Here is an 18708-nt window from a genome sequence, read left to right on the forward strand (position 1 = left end):
GGAACTGGTTGGAATAACGTGTTTCTTCCACGTGCTACGTCCAACCAAGGAAACTCCCCCCTGTCAGGTGTAAAGGAGCAACTTGGACACTCAGGCATGAAGGAAGCATGAGTTCAAGTCCGTTGCTCTCCCCATGTCCCCCATATATGGGGACTAGGCTGGCGGAGGGTGTGTAGAGCCCAGGATTAGATAATTGACACAGGGGTGGAAAATGGGTTACAAAATCGTGGGATAAAAATTATAAAAAAAAAAAAAAACAATTGGACTTTGAGACCCATATCCCACGGGGGAAAATCAGTCGCCCAGAGGCATGCATTATAAGTCAATTGGAGAGACTGGATCAACTATGGAAGATTTACCGCCACTATTTGAAGATAGATCGTGACAAGTTCAGTATATTCTGCATACATTCTATAACCTGACACTATCCAAATATTCTGGATTGTGCACAAAAGAGGGGTGTTCATAAGCAAGGTCAGCCAGACAACCCTTGATTGTTTCCCAAGGAGATGGCCTCTACTTCTATGAACAAACACTGAGGAGATGGCCTCTACTTCTATGAACAAACACAGAGGAGATGGCCTCTACTTCTATGAACAAACACCAAGGAGATGGCCTCTACTTCTATGAACAAACACCAAGGAGATGGCCTCTACTTCTATGAACAAACACAGAGGAGATGGCCTCTACTTCTATGAACAAACACTGAGGAGATGGCCTCTACTTCTATGAACAAACACAGAGGAGATGGCCTCTACTTCTATGAACAAACACAGAGGAGATGGCCTCTACTTCTATGAACAAACACTGAGGAGATGGCCTCTACTTCTATGAACAAACACAGAGGAGATGGCCTCTACTTCTATGAACAAACACAGAGGAGATGGCCTCTACTTCTATGAACAAACACAGAGGAGATGGCCTCTACTTCTATGAACAAACACCAAGGAGATGGAACAAACACAGAGGAGATGGCCTCTACTTCTATGAACAAACACTGAGGAGATGGCCTCTACTTCTATGAACAAACACTGAGGAGATGGCCTCTACTTCTATGAACAAACACCAAGGAGATGGCCTCTACTTCTATGAACAAACACTGAGGAGATGGCCTCTACTTCTATGAACAAACACAGAGGAGATGGCCTCTACTTCTATGAACAAACACTGAGGAGATGGCCTCTACTTCTATGAACAAACACTGAGGAGATGGCCTCTACTTCTATGAACAAACACCAGTAAGGATCTGTGTCATTAATTAAATGTCATTTGAGTTAATGAGCGATGAAATGAGGACACCCCTCCCGCGCACACACACACACACACACACACACACACACACACACACACACACACACACACACACACACACACACACACACACACACACACACACACACACACACACACACACACACACACACACACACACACACACACACACCCCATGTGATGACCTGTGAAGTATTTAGGTGGTGTGAGATGGGGAAGCTCATTACTGGATCCCTTATAGGAGAGAGTGTCATGGTGAACGGCATACAGTACATTTACCAGTGGATTATATGTAATGTATTTCTGTTTTCATAATGAAAAGCCAATGTATTTCTTATAACAATGCTATTTGTCAATGTCTTTTGGAATATGGAAAACCTTGTGATTGTGCATACTTGTGTGGCTGTATTTGTGCTTTGCCGTGTTGTGGCCAATGTAATCGCTCCTTGGCTATCTGTGTGGGTAATTATTCAGACAATATTTGTGCTGACTGTTGGGGCAAAATATGAGATAGCATGTACTCAAGAGATAACGTATGATTACTGTAAAGGCGCTCCTCTGGGAGTAAATGTAACCTCTGCCAAAGTCTTCACTGTTTTGCCTCTGCAATGCTGCCTCCATACTTCTGTCTCTGACTGCTTTTTCAACACGGAGCCCGCCAGAACCGTAGTAACCGTAGGATTAAATTAATCATCTAGCCTGCCAGAACTGTAGGCTATGTTTTCCAGGGTTTATATTCTTTAATCCATGTGTTTTGATCCGATCGAATCGTTAGCTGCCGCTCGTTAGCATAAGAGTCAAAGTGGGACAGTGGCCGCGGCCATTTGAAGATGTGCGCGCATCACTTGTACTCTATGTGCTGCTTTCAATGGCCTGTATCTCCAAATCGGCGCAATGAATGTCGTTTCTGGTGAAAACAACGTTTTTCAACGGCCGACAGCAGGCACTGTGATACTCGCGGTCGGGTTTTTCCACCACTGACCGAGAGAACAAAAACCGGTGAAGACACCACACACAGCATTTTGTCATTGTCCTGTTACGGATATTTGGCTCTTCAAAATAAGGGTTGTGCGTGATAAAACCTTGGCAATGCACGATAGATAGATTAATTAACACTGGCGGGCAGACGGTTCATCTGTCTCAGCAAAGAATTATAATAATGGAAATGGGCGACCCACTCTTCTTTAACCATTTTGAACCTGGCATGGGTGCAGTACTTAGTTTAGACAGTTTTTGGTTTAGACTAGTCATTGGTTAGACCAGTCATTAGGGCCCAGGCGGTGGCGTAACCGTCTGGGCACCCGACTGGTAATCCAGTCGCAGTGTGCCGCGGGTTCGACTCCCGAGCCCGACACGGCCTTTACTGCATGTCTTCCCCCATCTCTCTCCCGTTTCCTGTCAGCCTACTGTCTGTCCCTTCAAAAAACAATAAAAGGCGTAAGCCGCAAAAAATATCTTTAAAAAAAACAAAAAAAAACAAAAAAAAGACCAGTCATTAGTCCTACAACTACAACCTATCTCAAACCTAAACCTAACCTCCTACGGGGCAGCACACCTAAACCTAACCTTAACCCATGTCTAACCAATGTTGGCATCCCTATTTTGGGCATATCATAAGCAAATATACTATATATTTCAAAAATGGGAAAAATAACACATCTAAGGTCACAACACTGCATCACGGCACGTTGAATTGAATTGTGAGCTTATAGAATGTATATTTTCGATATTGTTGCTATATTGTATGCCATAAAGAAAATAAATATGAGAGTTGTAGTTTGATCTAAGAAGAGTGATATATCCCATTTGCAACTATAGTGGCTGAACATCTACACTACAGTATGCATCAATCTGTACTGCCGGTAATATTACATAATATTACATACAGTATCTAGAGAAAACACAGAGCCCACAAACCACTGTGACACAATGACAGAGACAGGCTGAAATAGCTGGTTTGATGACACAGAATAGCATGTCAGGACAGTAAAAAGTTATGGCCAATAATGTGGATTTACTTACAGCAATCGTGCTCATTTAATTTTGTTACAGTGACACTGATGAGAATAGCTGGCAACTTGCACAAGAATGACTGGCATTGCTATCGACCTCTCCAGCTAGCAGTATAAACAAACCTCTGTCTGTCTGTCTGTCTGTCTGTCTGTCTGTCTGTCTGTCTGTCTGTCTGTCTGTCTGTCTGCCTGCCTGCCTGCCTGTCTGTTGATGTATATAAACTACAAAGGAGAGAGACTGCTTTTCCTCTCCCTATAGCCCATAATCAGACCTTAAATACTTAGACTAAAAAACACTCAGGACGGAGAATGAAGTCAACAGCAGAGGCAGGCAGATGAAAGTTGTTTCGGAGTCCAGGTTTATTGCATAGAGTTCAGAATACAGCATCAGCCATGGGGGCAGGCCCCATGGATCCTCCACCAGCCTCTCGGCGTGGAGACTAACACACTGTTACAAGCATTTACAGTAGACTTTATACAACTGGAGACAGAGACATCAAAGGGAAATGCAAAGGTGGTCCCAACCCCCCTGTACCAAATGGTCAAACATGTCTAAATAAGGTAGTGGTCACCAGGAAGGAAGCACAGGAAGAACAGTAGGTGTCCTAACATGCAAGCCTACCAAGCGACACCCAACCATTTGTTAGTGGTCATCAAGCCACTGGCTATTCTGAGATTCCTAGCCACTGTGTCCTGACATGTTTGCACTATACTAAACAGTTGTTTAAGCTATATTAATGTGAATTGTGGTTTCCATATACATCACTGTCTAACAGGTTCTTATTAGAAGTGCCTGAGCAGAGAGGCAGTGATAAGTATTATTACCTTAAATAGCTACCTAATTCACAGATAGGCTATGATCTATCTGTCACCCAATGCATCTCTCAATTAGAGAGTGTGTGTGTGTGTGTGTGTGTGTGTGTGTGTGTGTGTGTGTGTGTGTGTGTGTGTGTGTGTGTGTGTGTGTGTGTGTGTGTGTGTGTGTGTGTGTGTGTGTGTGTGTGTGTGTGTGTCTTGTATTGAATGTTTGTCAACGTGCACTGTCCCATAAATGAACAAATAAAGTAAAACCATAAAAAAATGATCGCTAAGAAACTGATAATCGCAGCCCTATACGTCTCAGTGTGTGCAGCTGTGTCCATACTCCACCATCTCAATGCTGTTCTCTCAGCATCCCTATTCTCCCCAGGGCCTTGTCCACACTGGGGATCAGCTTGTCATGAAACCCCCACAGCCTGGTGTCGACGCGCATGCGCTCTTTGCACACGCATATCTGATTGTAACTGGGTGGTATGGTGTGTGTGATCAAGCAACCCCGGACATGCATTACCAAACCCATGTCTGGAGGGACCTTGAATGTCTCTCCGAAGTTCTTCAGCACTCTGTGCACTGATGTCTGCTGCACCATTCTTGGCTGAACTATCATCTTGTATGCCGCGTCGTCTCTGTTCGTTTCATATAATCTATAGATGTGCTCCAGAATATTTATTCCTGGCACCCCTTCCCACTGGGGCAGGTGGAACTTTGCGTCGGGGTCCACATGGTCAGTTGGAAATAAGTGCATCTCAAAGAGGAACACCCCCGCGGTTGGGTTCTCCTGTTGGAGCTGGCTCACCAGGGAGATTAGGCTGTTTTGACCGTACGGTACAATAATCTCATCTATGTCATGCAACAGGACATAGCACGAGCGGTCCATGTATCTGTAGATACATTCGTTGAGTGTGGTCAGCTGGCCATAGTAGTGCAGGTCCCCCGGTCCATGCTCGAGATACTTCCATCCTCTCGACGGTTTGAGGTGCTTGTCCACAGGCCAGGGAACCACCTCTACGAAGCCCTCCTGGCTGTAACTGCGCAGCAAGCGGTCGAGGTCTGGACCACAGCTGGTGTTGTAGACCACCACCCTGTTCACGCCCAGCAGCCGGTACATCTCCAGGGCCTGTGTGAACTGAAGGACGTTGTTGTAGTCCCCGTACAAGGTGGAGATGCACACTGTGAAGTTGAACTGGGGCTCTATCGCATCTGTCCCGCCGCTCTCCTGGTTACCTACAGTGGTGGACAGGAGCAAAGTACATTTACCGTACTTAAGTATGTAAATTATCTGAGTATTTACTTGAGTTTTTGGATACTTCGCTACATTACATTTCAACTTAGATTAATATTGTACTTTAAACTTAAAACATTATTTTTTATGTTTTTTTTGCGGCTTTCGCCTTTATTTTATATTTTGTTATAGAGGGACAGACAGTAGGCTGACAGGAAATGGGGGAGAGAGATGGGGGAGTGACATGCAGTAAAGGCCGTCGGGATCGGGAGTTGAACCCGCGGCACACTGCCAGACTCGGGCTACCGGCCACTTTTCAGAGTAAAATCTGCCCATCTGCTTGGCACTCTAGCGCCTTTAGTGTGACAAACTCTGGCAGCATCATGTTAAATCATACTTTAAGTTGAGTAATACCTTACCTACAGGGAGAAAGTTCTGCCACTGTGCTTCCATGCTATCTGAATGAGTCAACAGGGTAACATGGGTCGCTTTGCATCCCGCAGGGATCCAACACATGACGTCCATAGTCTCAAAAGGAAAACCGAAAAGTGTGTGTTGTACAAAGCTAGCCGGAGTGCTGCGATTGGAAAGGTTGCCGCTGCAGCAGAAAACACAGTGAAGGATCATTATGGAATCGCTCTTGAATATACCAATGATGCGCAAATCCCAGCCTTTCACCCTGCGGTCCATGTAGGCAGAAACCAGCAGGTGCTTGGTGTTATTCAGAGGGGTGATGCTCTGGGTAGAGGTACGGCAGGGGCACTGTCTGTCTGTCTGTCTGTCTGTCTGTCTGTCTGTCTGTCTGTCTGTCTGTCTGTCTGTCTGTCCGATTTTTCTTGGATTCAGATTCAGGACGAATATGTACATGAAGATGCCGGCAGTAAACAAGAGGAGGATGAACCACAGTTTTTGTTTATTCATTTTGCCTGTAGAAATCATTCCAAACTCAAGACTTGTATGATGTGACGTTTCTTCTTGTCCCGACTTCCGGCACAGTTGTTGAAAGATGAAAAGGCTTTGCAGTTCTGACGCGTTTAAAAAGATCTTCTCAGTGCCGTCCTCTTCTGAATAATAGTCTTTTTTCGGTTTGCGTGTGTGCTTGTGCCTGTGTCTGTCTGTCCACGGCTATAATCTTCCAAACCGTAGGACCGGTCAGAAGATATGTTGACCTGAGAATTCTGAAATTGGAAAATATCAAACTCATGTCAGTGGATCTGTTTAGAACTTGTATAAACATTTAGGCTGCTATGAGGCCGAATAGGACATACGCATTTGTCCAAAACTCACACAAATTGGTATACAGATATCTGCAATCTGAGAAGCACACGTTTCTAGTTAAAGGAGAAAGTATAGTATAGGTCATCTAGATGCAGACAAAACCTGTTCTAGTGTGATCGACAACATTGCAAATGAGGATGAACCTCAATGCTCTTTTCAAGAATAAATAAATAATGACCAAATTGTACACAAAAATGCTTACCTTAAGTTATTACTTATGGGAGAACGGGTATAGACGCCTTATCAGACGACGTCACACTGATAAGAAACAGCATGCGCGCGCATTAAGGCATTAAGGCAGCAGAAGAACACCACCTCTCATAAGATGCAATGGAAAAGTTCTAACTGCACTCACGTGTAAAAAATGCCCCATCAAACTTTCAGATGCTGTTTTTCTCCCAGTGTGGAGGAAGAATGATTAGGATTTGTATTGTGATCTCTCGCCCTTGAAATATATAATCCTTGGTTTCTGTTGTGTTTGAACAATAATAGCAATTCAAAACAGTTGTCCTCAAAACCACACCTCCAGTCGCTGTCATAAGAACGGGAGGTGTGCTCATGAACACGGCAGCAGAGCCTATTTGTGCACGGCTGCACGTGCACCTGCAGCCCATCAAGTATAATTTATGCTTCGTCCCGCGATGGTGTCGCGCACGCAGACCTCTACGCTCACAACAGTCGCATCTGCGATGCGATGTGTGCTTGTATATCAGCTGTTCTCTGTGCGCAATACCGTTGGGCTTTGAAGTATAAATGTCTCCTAATGTGCACCTCACTAACCAACAGTAACACACAAGAGGAGGTTGAATGGACTGAAACCAGCGCTCCCCAAAACAACAGGTTTGGAGATCTGTTGGGAATTGATTACATGAAACAGTCACCCGTGCGCCCAGTCCCAATGTTTGTAAACAAATAATTGGTCTATAAGTCTATAAGTGGGTAAGTTGAACCACCTCCACCCCCTGAGGTGGGTGGGTCTTTCAGTAGCTTCATAGAAGGTAGCTTTGTTTCCCTGCCCACATCCCTGTTTTTTTCTACAGGCAGGTGTTCTCGGCCCTGATTGTGTGTGTGTTTACATGGCTGTCATGTTGGAAACAGCTATAGGCTAAATCAAGAAGGGCGCAGCAGGTGCTCCGAGGGTTTGATTAGGCATCAGTCTGTTATAGACATAGAGTAATAAAAGGATAGAGACTGAACCGGATCTGTATCCAGTATATATATATAACAGTGAGTCGATGTATTTCCTCCAACTGCGCCTTGGTCTGCCCCGGGGTCTCCTCCCAGTGGGACGTGCCTCCCTAGGGAGACGCCCAAGAGGCATCCTAACCAGATGCCCGAACCACCTAAGCTGGCTCCTTTCCATGCGAAGAAGCACTACTCCAAGTCTCTCTCGCAGGACTGAACTTCTCACCCTATCTCTAAGGGAGATGCCAGCCACCCGTCGAAGAAACCCCTCATTTCTGCCGCTTGTATTCGCAACCTTATTCTTCCGGTCATGACCCACAATTCATGACCATAGGTGAGAGTACAGTATAGAAACGAAGATTGCCCGGTAGACAGAGAGCTTTGCCTTCTGGCTCAACTCTCTTTTCGTCACAACAGTGCGGTACAGCAACTGCAATACTGCCCCTGCCGCTCCGATTTAAATCACATTTAAATCTGACATAAGAAAAATGGCTGTTCTCAACATCTAATTAGACTTAGATAAATTGATCCCCTACTACTAGCTTGTCCCAGAGGTGCAAACAACCCAGCCCCTCAGCGAGCTCCACTGATTAAGCCCTGTGTGTCGTCTCCCTTTTAATGCTTTCTACAACAACCTGGCTAATGAGGGATATGTTGTCACAAGTATCACTGTGCTTCATATAAAGCTGGAGAAGCTACGTAATGGATTTGTGCGTGTGCAGGACAGGTGTGTGTGTGTGTGTGTGTGTGTGTGTGTGTGTGTGTGTGTGTGTGTGTGTGTGTGTGTGTGTGTGTGTGTGACGTGACATGCTGTCCTTTGCTGTCCTCAGTGTCAAACGCGTATAAATAAAAAATATATTTGTCAAAAACCTTCTGAATATTGTGCAGGACATTATGCTTCATGTGAACATACTCAAGATTAAAACATTTCATTCCTCATTTCTTCAGAATTATCAACCAAACATAGCAAAACTCATATGGTGCGACTGTCCATGGCCCTGTTTCTCAAAGTAGGAACTTGAATAAAACTAAGGGGAAAAAATGCTAAAATTATTTTAAAAATTCCATAAATATAATATAGATGTCTATTTGTGAGCCTAATCTTTTCAAAGTCCAAGCATAATGTTTTCAGTCATTTCTGATCAAAAGGATTTTGTCCCCCAAACCAAAATCATATTGTGTGACACCATTTTGGGAAATTTCAACAGGCAATTGTTTGGACACCCATTGGGATAGAGAGGTCCTTCTTCAGTAAGGCTGCTCAGCACTTGCGTTACAATAGCATGACAGGTGTCTGTGGTGAATTATCATTTTAACATTTCCATGAAATACGATCTTGTTGGAACGCTGACCAATGCGACTCATCCGAGTGTCTGTGGGTGTGACACCTTTTTCATTAAAAAAGCTAAAGTTATTAGATTTTTTGGTCATAATTACATGTACATCTATGTTGCTTTGTTATAGCTAGCATGTTGTTAGCATGCTAATGTGTAGCTAGTAGCCTCAAGGTTATGTTAAGTGCAGAAAACATAATATGGTGTGACACTATATCATAATGGTGTGACTGTCTGCCTGTCACGCCATATGACTTTTTTGTCACACCATATGATGCAAACTGTATTTTCCTACAGATATAACAATAAATAACAAAGACCCATGTTTCTTTTGTCCATTTAAACATTTGTTTTAAACAGCTTCACCTAAAATCTGCAACTATACACAATAAAATGTGTTTAATTTTGTTTTATTCAGTCATTGCATGTTATTCAATGTTAAAGCAATTTTCCTGTTGCTGTTTTTCCTGAGTAATTGTTTAATCAATCTGTAAAGTTCAGTACTCACTAATAGGTAGGTTAAAACACAAGTTGCTTTGAAAAATGAAGATATGATCATACGGTGTGACACTAAATCATTTGGTGTGACGTTCCAAATAGTGAAAAAATCATACCTTTATTAATGATGAAACCATTAATGTTCATGGATTACATAGCAAATAGTATCAGGAAGAGTCACAAATATTTGTGTAATTTTAGAGAAAGTTTTGTCACAATAAATACAAAATATGTTGAAAGACCGACAACATGGGCCTCACATTGAGTGTTGATTACGAAAATATACAGATTTAATACATTTTCACAAAACTATAGTGGATTACAGGTTAGTTATGATAAAGGACTTTGATAAAGTGAGTAACTTAAGAAAGGTGTACTCCATTTTCATTTTATAAACAATTGTCATGTCACACCATCTGATTCCAATAAAATATCTAAAAACAAAATATGTTTCCATAAAGATGAGAGTGAGTAGAACAAAAGTAAATCATTTTTATTCCTGTTATTTAAAGGTTTTTAAAAAACACTTTTTTAGGGGTGTCACGTCACTGACCCGTGTCACCGTGTGTGTGTGTGTGTGTGTGTGTGTGTGTGTGTGTGTGTGTGTGTGTGTGTGTGCGACTGTGCGTGCGTGCGTGCGTGCGTGTGTGCATCGCCTGCGTGCGTGTGTGTGTGCACATCTACGTGCATGCATACAGGTAAGAAGTCAGCTAGTGTCAAGTGACAGCTAAGAGTGTATCCAACAGCAGGTAAAGGAAAGCACCAACCGGTGCGTGTCCTTTCGCTATACAACATGCAGCCTTACATCACCGCGATCAACCCACCGTGTTATTAATCCACATTTAAACTCATCAGCCCAATTAATAAATACAAGACATCTGATCAGTGAACGGATGAGCAGACTGACACCGGATGCACTACAACTGACAAAAAGGCGAGAATGTAGGGAGGGACGAGGACACGGCATCTGGCCCTTTCACACCTCATTGAGTTGATGGAATACTAATAAAAGCCATATGACAACAGCATACTAAGTGTGCAATTAATATTCAAAAATATTCCTGCACCGCATGTGGCAAAGACCTGTTTCAGACTCCCGCCTTGGCAAAGTGACGGGGCTGTCTCTCTGGTAAAGCGGAGACGTCCTTATTAACCTTTGTCCCAGCTCTCTCCCGCCAACGGGCCAGGCACACCGCACGAGCAGATCAGTCCATAGTGGGCTCTATACTGGATGTACAGTACAGGGCACACGAGGAGGCCGTTTGTCTTCCAGTTTGCCTGCCAACCATTCTGCCGGTAAATAAACAAGCTCACATGCAGGAGAAACAAAGTGGGGGATTTTCCTTTTTCTTTTTTAAAGCCAAAGGGAGCGGAATATGGCTAATTGATAAATTTGGCTTGGGGGAATTGAATGATGACACACACTACAAAGAAGAACTTCACAGGAGAAGACACTAAAAGGAGGAGGCTGGCAGAGCAAAGCCTGCATCTGCCAGGGGAGCACCAGAGGAGAGATAGGAAAACACTAAGGAGGGTTGTTAAAGTCATAGCCTAACTTATGCAGAGGAATGCAATGGCTGAATCAATCAAAGTGGCCTTGCAATGAACCATTTTCTGGATCTCATGCATTTACATTTAATTTAATTCTGGCTTTACACAGTAAAATCTTCAGTGTTCATTTATCCATTTGTAATACACTGTCAGGTTTAAACCTGCCAGTGTATACTGAGGATTTTACTGTGTACTTTCTCCATTCCTCTTGAATAACCCAGTGCCTTTGCTGCGCATCATTCAGAGGATGGCTTTGTTGTGTAGCGTGTTGGTCCTGTGGAGAGTCTCCTGAGATGTTCGTCTAACACATTTATTATATGGCTGTCTCCTGGGTACGCTCCGCTAGACAGATAGAGCAGACAGGAAAAGGCCCCAGACAGACCCCCTAGCCTGTAAGTGCATTGTCAGCTCTGGGAATGCAGGCCAACTTCATATCAGCACCTACCTGAGCTGCTCTGAATAGGAGCTGTCCTGCGGGCCAAGCTCATTGTTAATACTTCACCCCAAAATCAACTAATCGATCCTCCGTTCGTCTGTGCTATCCGTTAACGTTTTTAACCAAACGCGTAGATTCCCACCTCTGTTCTTGGTTAAGGTTTCTGTAGGTGCATGAAGAAATTATGGCAGTCAGGCTGTATCTCAATAGCACAAACAGCACCATCAGAATGTACTGTAATTGTTGGGTACTTATTTTTTCCTTTATCAGGGTACGTACATTTTGTGACTAGCCTTTTGCGGTTGCGGTTTGGACCAAATTATTGTATTATTGGGGTAGAAAGAGGCAATAATTCTGTATCCGATTTATCTTAGAAATGTATGCAAATGGTGCCAATGAAGCCAATTAAGTCTTATTGTGGGGAGAGAGTATGTTTTGCACTCCGTCCGTCCGTCCGTGTGTCCGTCCGTCCGTCCGTCCGTCCTTCCGTCTGTGAACAGCTAATCTCCGGCACCGTTAACCCGGTCGATGCCACATTTTGCACACACACTCCCTGGATGCCAACGATGAACCTCTGCCCCAACATTTCCAGAACGGCCTGTTATAGCGCCACCAGGAGGCCGCTTTGTGCAAAACAAGTTTTTGGACAGTACACCTACAGATTTTGTCCAAACATCACGCAAATTGGTACACAGTCTCTCTAGAGCCATTCAACGAAACGGGTCTTTCAGATTTCTCAGACTCCATCCTGATTGGCTAAGATTGGCTTCCAAAGTTTGCAGGAGTGCTCAGTTTCAAACAAAATGCTGCAAATCATGAACACATGGTGTGATTTCCGTGAAATTGTGCACGCACATTCCCACTAGGCCGAGGAAGAAATGCCACATGAACATTTTCAACTCAGCCTCATGGTGGCGCTATAACTGGCCGAAAAGTGTTTTTACCTCTAACTGCACGGATCTGTGGATAACTTTGTATGCCAACTCCCTAGAGGCCAAGGAAAAACCTTTGCCTGGAATTTTTCACATCTGCTCTTTATAGCACCACCAGGAGGCCGACATATGTAAAACACATTTTCTAATATTACTCCTTCAGATTGTATCCAAATTTCACGCAAATCGGTACACATGCTCTTCATAGTCATGTGATCAAGATGGGTTTGTTTGATTTCTCATAATCCACCCTCATTGGCTACGATTGGCTTCTAAACTTTTCAGGAGTAGCCCGTTTTGTACAAATCGCCACAACTACTCAACGCAGTGTCCGATTGTGCTGAAATGTGCATGCATATTCCCACTAGGCTTTGGAAGAAATGCCACTTGACAGTTTTCAAATCAGCCTCATGTTGGCGCTACAACAGGCCAAGCCTTGTCACACACACGTTTATATTGCTCCTAAACATGTGCCAAACATCACACACACACTCCTATCCTCCTGGTGGAGACCTGTGCCCAGAAGGGCACTTTTTCTAGTTTTAGTATGGTCTTATGAGGTTGAGATTACGGTAATATTGGATATTGAAGAAGAAGGTTTAAGGAACTTGTTGGTGAAAATAGTATTGAGATATCTTTAGTCGTCAGTAATCGATTTGTTTTTTGTTTGGGTTTTTTTGTATCAAAAATGAAAACATTCAAGAAAAGTAAAAATCAAGTACAGTACTTGAGTAAATGTAGACTTATTAGTTACTTTCCACCACTGCTAATAAGCTGCTTTCATCTGCTGTCCTTAAAGGCTTTTTGGTAATAACTCAATCTCAAGCTTGTTGCCAGTCCTTTGATGAGAAACCTTTCAAGAGATCTTCACACATGCTGAGCATCCCAAGTACTTCTAAAAAATAAAGGTTTTTATGTGGCACATTGGCAATAATAGAGTATCTCCGTGTGGAGATCATTGATGAGGGAGATCTTTACCCACTCGACCACGTAAATCCTGGCTTTGGTCATCTTTGGTGACCAGAGTCCCTCAGGGGTCTATACTTGGCCCCCTCATTTTTTCCCTCTACACCGAATTCATTTCACTGAAAATACTAAATCAGCTATTTTTGCTGAATGTTCAGCCCATGCAGAATATGGTCACTAGGTTTGATATGGCATTTTTATAATAATTTCCCCCCGCCTATAATGGCATGGGGATAAGGGATGCCAGGTTGTGGTTGAAGATACAGTACAGGATGTGAAAATGTAACCTTTGTGCTGCTTATTGCTTGCTGGGTGAAACTAAACAATAACAGGTGAATACTACAGGTCCTCCCCTATCCACCGTGTAGTGTTCAGAGAAAACCAATTTGCATTTTAACACAGGGGTCAGTGTGCAGAGAGGTGTCGGGCAACGCCTCAGCCCTGAAGGGCAGGCGCTCTCCACCCATCGTGTTTGACACCACATTTTTTAATAGAGAGGCATCGACATCGCACAGCCTGCCAAACTTGATCTGCTGTCCCGCGTATGCTGGTCACCTGCCTGTTTGAACTGTTCACTATTGTCCTGAACATAAACACAGCCAAATTGCTTTTTTCAGCATGGCTCTGCAAGGGGGGATCTGTGTTAATCCCGTGCAGGGGGAAGGTGGATCAGTTTCAGCTTCACCCAGTTGATGGATGCTCAGATGGTCATGATGCGCTTGTGGGGGTGCTGTTAGGGGTTAAGTGCCTTGCTCAGGTACACTTTTACATGTAGATGTGGGAGTTGGTGTGAACCGTTAACCCATTAAGTATATTGGTCTAAATATAAAATAGCATATTCTTCTGGACACACCTCTTATCACAGGTGTGTGCTGATTAGCACTTAGGCTAATCATTTAGCCTAAGTGGCTAAATGATTTTAGCCACTTAGGCAAATTTGAAATGGAAGTCAAGGGGCTACAACCTTACCCAGATGTGGAGCCCGACTTTGACTACAGCTTTAGCACCACACCACCCATTCCTTATAGTGGAAACGGTGGTACAAGTGGGCGGTGTGGGGTGGGGTGACACATGAAGTACCAGATCCGCAATCAAGCCACACCCCTCATATGTGGATCCTGAGATCCACAATGATTCGATTACATAACGTTCCTGATATTTTATGCGACAGATGCGGTCTGGAACAATGTAATATTTCAGCTGAAGTTGTATTACAGTTGGGAGAAACAAGCAGTCTGACCTTCAGCAGGACAGCAGGTGCATGGCTCAGTGACTTTAACGGTTCACACCAAAGGCTCAAGTCTTACTGCGGCAGATATTTTCTGTCCAGGACCAAGATTGTAAATGGATGGTGGCTGCCATTTGTGAAGGTTACACACACAGAGCTCTTTGAATAATGATACTGCCATCAAGCAGGTTAAGCTTCTCAGAGCCACTGATGTGTTCAGTCATCAATGACTAGACTTAAACAGACAACGGTAAAACTTTGTATCCTGTGTGTCCAGCTTGCATTGACTGCTGCTAAGGTACTATGTGATACTGTAATTACAATAGAAAATATACACCAGTGGTTCCTAAACAAAAGATTCAGACCCATTGTCAAGGGTTGCGACTTGCGAGTGAATTAAAAGAAAAACTAAATCGAAACATTTTCAGAAATTAAGTCAAAACACTAAGAAGTTTTCAAAAAGATTTTCCAGTATTTTCCAGCTATTTTCACTCATTTTGAAAAAGGGCTTAAGTGATTAATTCATATTCATTCATTAGTTAGGCTATAATGTATTTGTGTACCTTTGGGTCCTGAGGAGACACCACATTTCTGTTTTGGGTCTCGTATTGAAAATATATGGGAACCCCTGCTAAACCTTTCCCAAACAAAATAAAATACTCAAATATGATGGATATAATCTCTCTGAGAAACTGCACTCCTTCAGTCACAGAAGCACTACATGCTGCCCAGGCTGCAGTCCTGATTCTTCTAGACCTGTCAACATAATTTGACACAGTGAACCACCAGATGCTCCTAGACACCCTAGCTGATCTAGGCATCGCCGGGTGGCACTAAAGTGGTTCTCCTCCTACCTAACCGACCAGACCTACCAAGGTTTGCTTTCATCCCCCCCGAACCCTCCTAACTGGGGTCCCGCAGGGATCTGTACTTGGCCCCCTCCTTTTCTCCCTGTACACTAAATCTCTGCTCAAAATCTACCGTATCTATACTGTATCTGTTCGGTTGTCCTGGACAGTCAGCTCTCATTCAAAGCACACATTACAGCGGTCACTCGATCCTGTAACTCTATAACATTTGACGAATTAGACCCTTCCTCACCCAGGAGTCAGCCCAGCTCCTTATCCAGACATCAGTCATATGTGACTATTGTAACTCCCTCCTTACTGGACTACCAGCATGCGCACTTCAGCATCTCCAATTGATCCAAAATGCTGCAGCTCGCTTCGTCTTCAACCTGCCAAAATTCTCACGTCTCCCCCCTTCTCTGTTCCCTTCATTGGCTCCCGGTCGCCGCCCGCACAAAAGTACAAGAGTACAAAACTCTGATGCTGGCATTCAAAGCAACCAAAGGTATGGCACCCCCATATCTTGCAAGTCTGATCGGACCCTACGAACCCTACTGCTCGCTCAGATCAGCCGACACAGGGAAGCTGAAAGTACGTTTGCTAAAAACGCCAGGACAACACTCCTCACGAGTCATGTGACCCGTGAGGAGTCACATGACTTCTGACTTCATGACTTCTGGCTCCTAAACTATGGAATGCACTTCCCATTGCAATCAGAACTGCAGACTCACTCCCAATCTTCCGCCGTAGTTTGAAAACCCACCTCTTCAAACTCCATTAGCCCGGCGTACGGGTGTATGCATGCATAGGCTCAACATAATGTAACATTGATAGCATTTTATGTAAACATAGCACTCTATAGTGTATGGTATGCACATAGTTTCATTAGATTTTCCACTGTTAGGTTCTTAGCTTAAGTATGATTCATAATGACTTTTTAAAGTTTTTATGCATTGTTTTACCATGTTCTTTCTTGCTTACTGTAAATCGCTCTGATTAAGAGCGTTTGCTAAATGCCTAAATTGTATAATAATAGATGTCCAAGCCAAGGACATTACAAGTTGCCATGATTCTCAGGGCAGGTATATTGAGCAGGAGGCATTTATAAAAATGTGAAATGACACTTCCCTGTGCTCCAGAGGAGGCTGTGGTGATGGATGACCTGCAGCTCGGCAGGAGTGCTAGAGATCCTGGACGTGACGCTTTGATCAATGTGTCTCTGCCCACAGCCAGTCAGGAGATGCAGTACCTGCCATGTTCTGGTCCCATTGTTTAATCCAACGCATCATTTGCACACAACCAAAGGCTAATGACAGAGAGAAACCCCATTAGAGAACAAATTCATCATTCCTGCATTTATCTACGATTTTGTCCTTTTCAAGCGCCCCCAAAATCTTAAAGAAATCATGGAAATCAAGCAGACTGTATACACAAACTGTATAACAGTATAACTCAATCATACACGCAAGTTTGTTTCCACTAACCTTAATCCTGATCACAAATGTCCCACTCCAGGACACACACACACACACACACACACAAAACAGCAACAGGTATTTCTTTCTAGTTTCTTTGTCTTATCACATTGTATAATTTGTCTGCTTTATCTGGACAGAGGGATTGATCTGGCTTTTGGGTCCATGTTTAGACATCCATTATTGGTCCAAGGCAAACCCGATTTAGACCCTCCGTGAAAGAATTACTCAGAATGAGGGGAGGGCACAGTGATTCTGTCACCTTCTCTTTCTATCCTTGCTGTTTAATTGGGCTGCTAATCAATTAAGGCCTGTGCACACAGATCCCTCAGCTGAGCGCATAAATGAGGCTAAGGCGCGATTCATACTCCTATTTTAGAGCCGAATAAAAGTCGGTTCGGCGCTGTAGAGCCTACAATGTGACGTCATTTGAGGTTCGGGGGGGCGGGTACCGTCCTAAAGTCGGCTCTTCGGTGCTACTGAAAATTTCTGACGAGCCGAAATCATTTCGGCACTACAGCGCCGAAACAGCGGTAAAATAGGAGTATGAATCGGCCCTAACAGCGCTGCAGTAGAATAGATCCTGACAAATCAGAACTGAACAGTTATGAAATGGTTCAGAGCAATATTTCATGTCTTCCTGATTGTCTCTATTCTGGAGCAAAAAAAATAAAACCGGGCCTAATAGCGCCCTGCGAGACTCCAATATACCGGTAGCCTATACAGTATAGTTCAAGTGGTTAATCTGGGCAAAAGTGTACTTACTAAGTTTCAGTTGTTACTGTTTTTGGTGGGACGTTAGCATCCTTTGAAGTCTGAAGCTAAGGTTTTCTATGATGTCCTCTCAGCATACGTTACGTAGACTTTTCCCTCAGGCGTTAATCAGGAAAACAATTGAATAGTGATGTATCCATCAATATGACAAATCATGGTGAAAATTATTTTATAATTGAATGCTAGCTGCTTTGGTAAATTTGCTGTCATTTGTTGTGCGGCAACCTCTCCTACATAATAGATAAGAAAGCTGCAAACAAACAATCTGGTAAAACCCAGTCTCAAATGCAATATAGCACAGTGGGAAAAACAGGTTAGGTTAGTTGTTCTCCTACAATAGAATAGATCACAATTCATAATAGAAATGAATTACAAAATATAGCAAAGATAACTAAAATAGAACAAAATACCAAAACCTAGCCAGTCAGTATACTCAAGGCTCCCACTGAATATGTGGTTAAAACAGGAAATGACCTGGAAGCGCTGGGAGTACAGAGGATGAGGGCGGCTGTGGCTCAGGAGGTAAAGCAGGTGGTCCAATGACCCGTGGGTCGGCGGTACGAATCCCGGCTCCTCCTGTCTACATGTCAAAGTGTCCTTGGGCAAGACACTGAACCCCACCTTGCCTCCAGTGGTTGCCACCATTGGTGTGTGAATGTGGGAAGTGAGGACACTATTTTGCGTTGACTGTTCGCTGCTTCACCTCGTGACCATGTATGAATGAATGGACCATTGTAAAGTGCTTTGAGTATAGGCATGTAGTGCATAGAAAAGCGCTATACAAATGCAATCCATTATTATTATTATTATTATTATTATTATTATTATTATTATTATTATTATTATTATTATTATTATTATTATTATTATTATTATTA

At 43.4% G+C, this 18708-nt stretch overlaps 1 protein-coding gene across 2 annotated transcripts in view; it reads right to left on the reverse strand.

Moving 5' to 3' along the window:
- Positions 1-208: 208 nt before the first annotated feature.
- The window catches only part of podn (podocan), a 163762-nt gene continuing 145262 nt past the window's right edge, over positions 209-18708 (reverse strand). For both annotated transcript variants that reach the window (XM_079505962.1, XM_079505963.1), the window contains exon 12: positions 209-265. The gene's annotated coding sequence lies outside the window, so the exon portion shown is untranslated. The remainder of the gene's footprint in view (positions 266-18708) is intronic.

Source organism: Electrona antarctica, assembly GCF_951216825.1.
Source record: "Electrona antarctica genome assembly, chromosome: 7".
NCBI classification, from domain to species: Eukaryota; Metazoa; Chordata; class Actinopteri; order Myctophiformes; family Myctophidae; genus Electrona; species Electrona antarctica.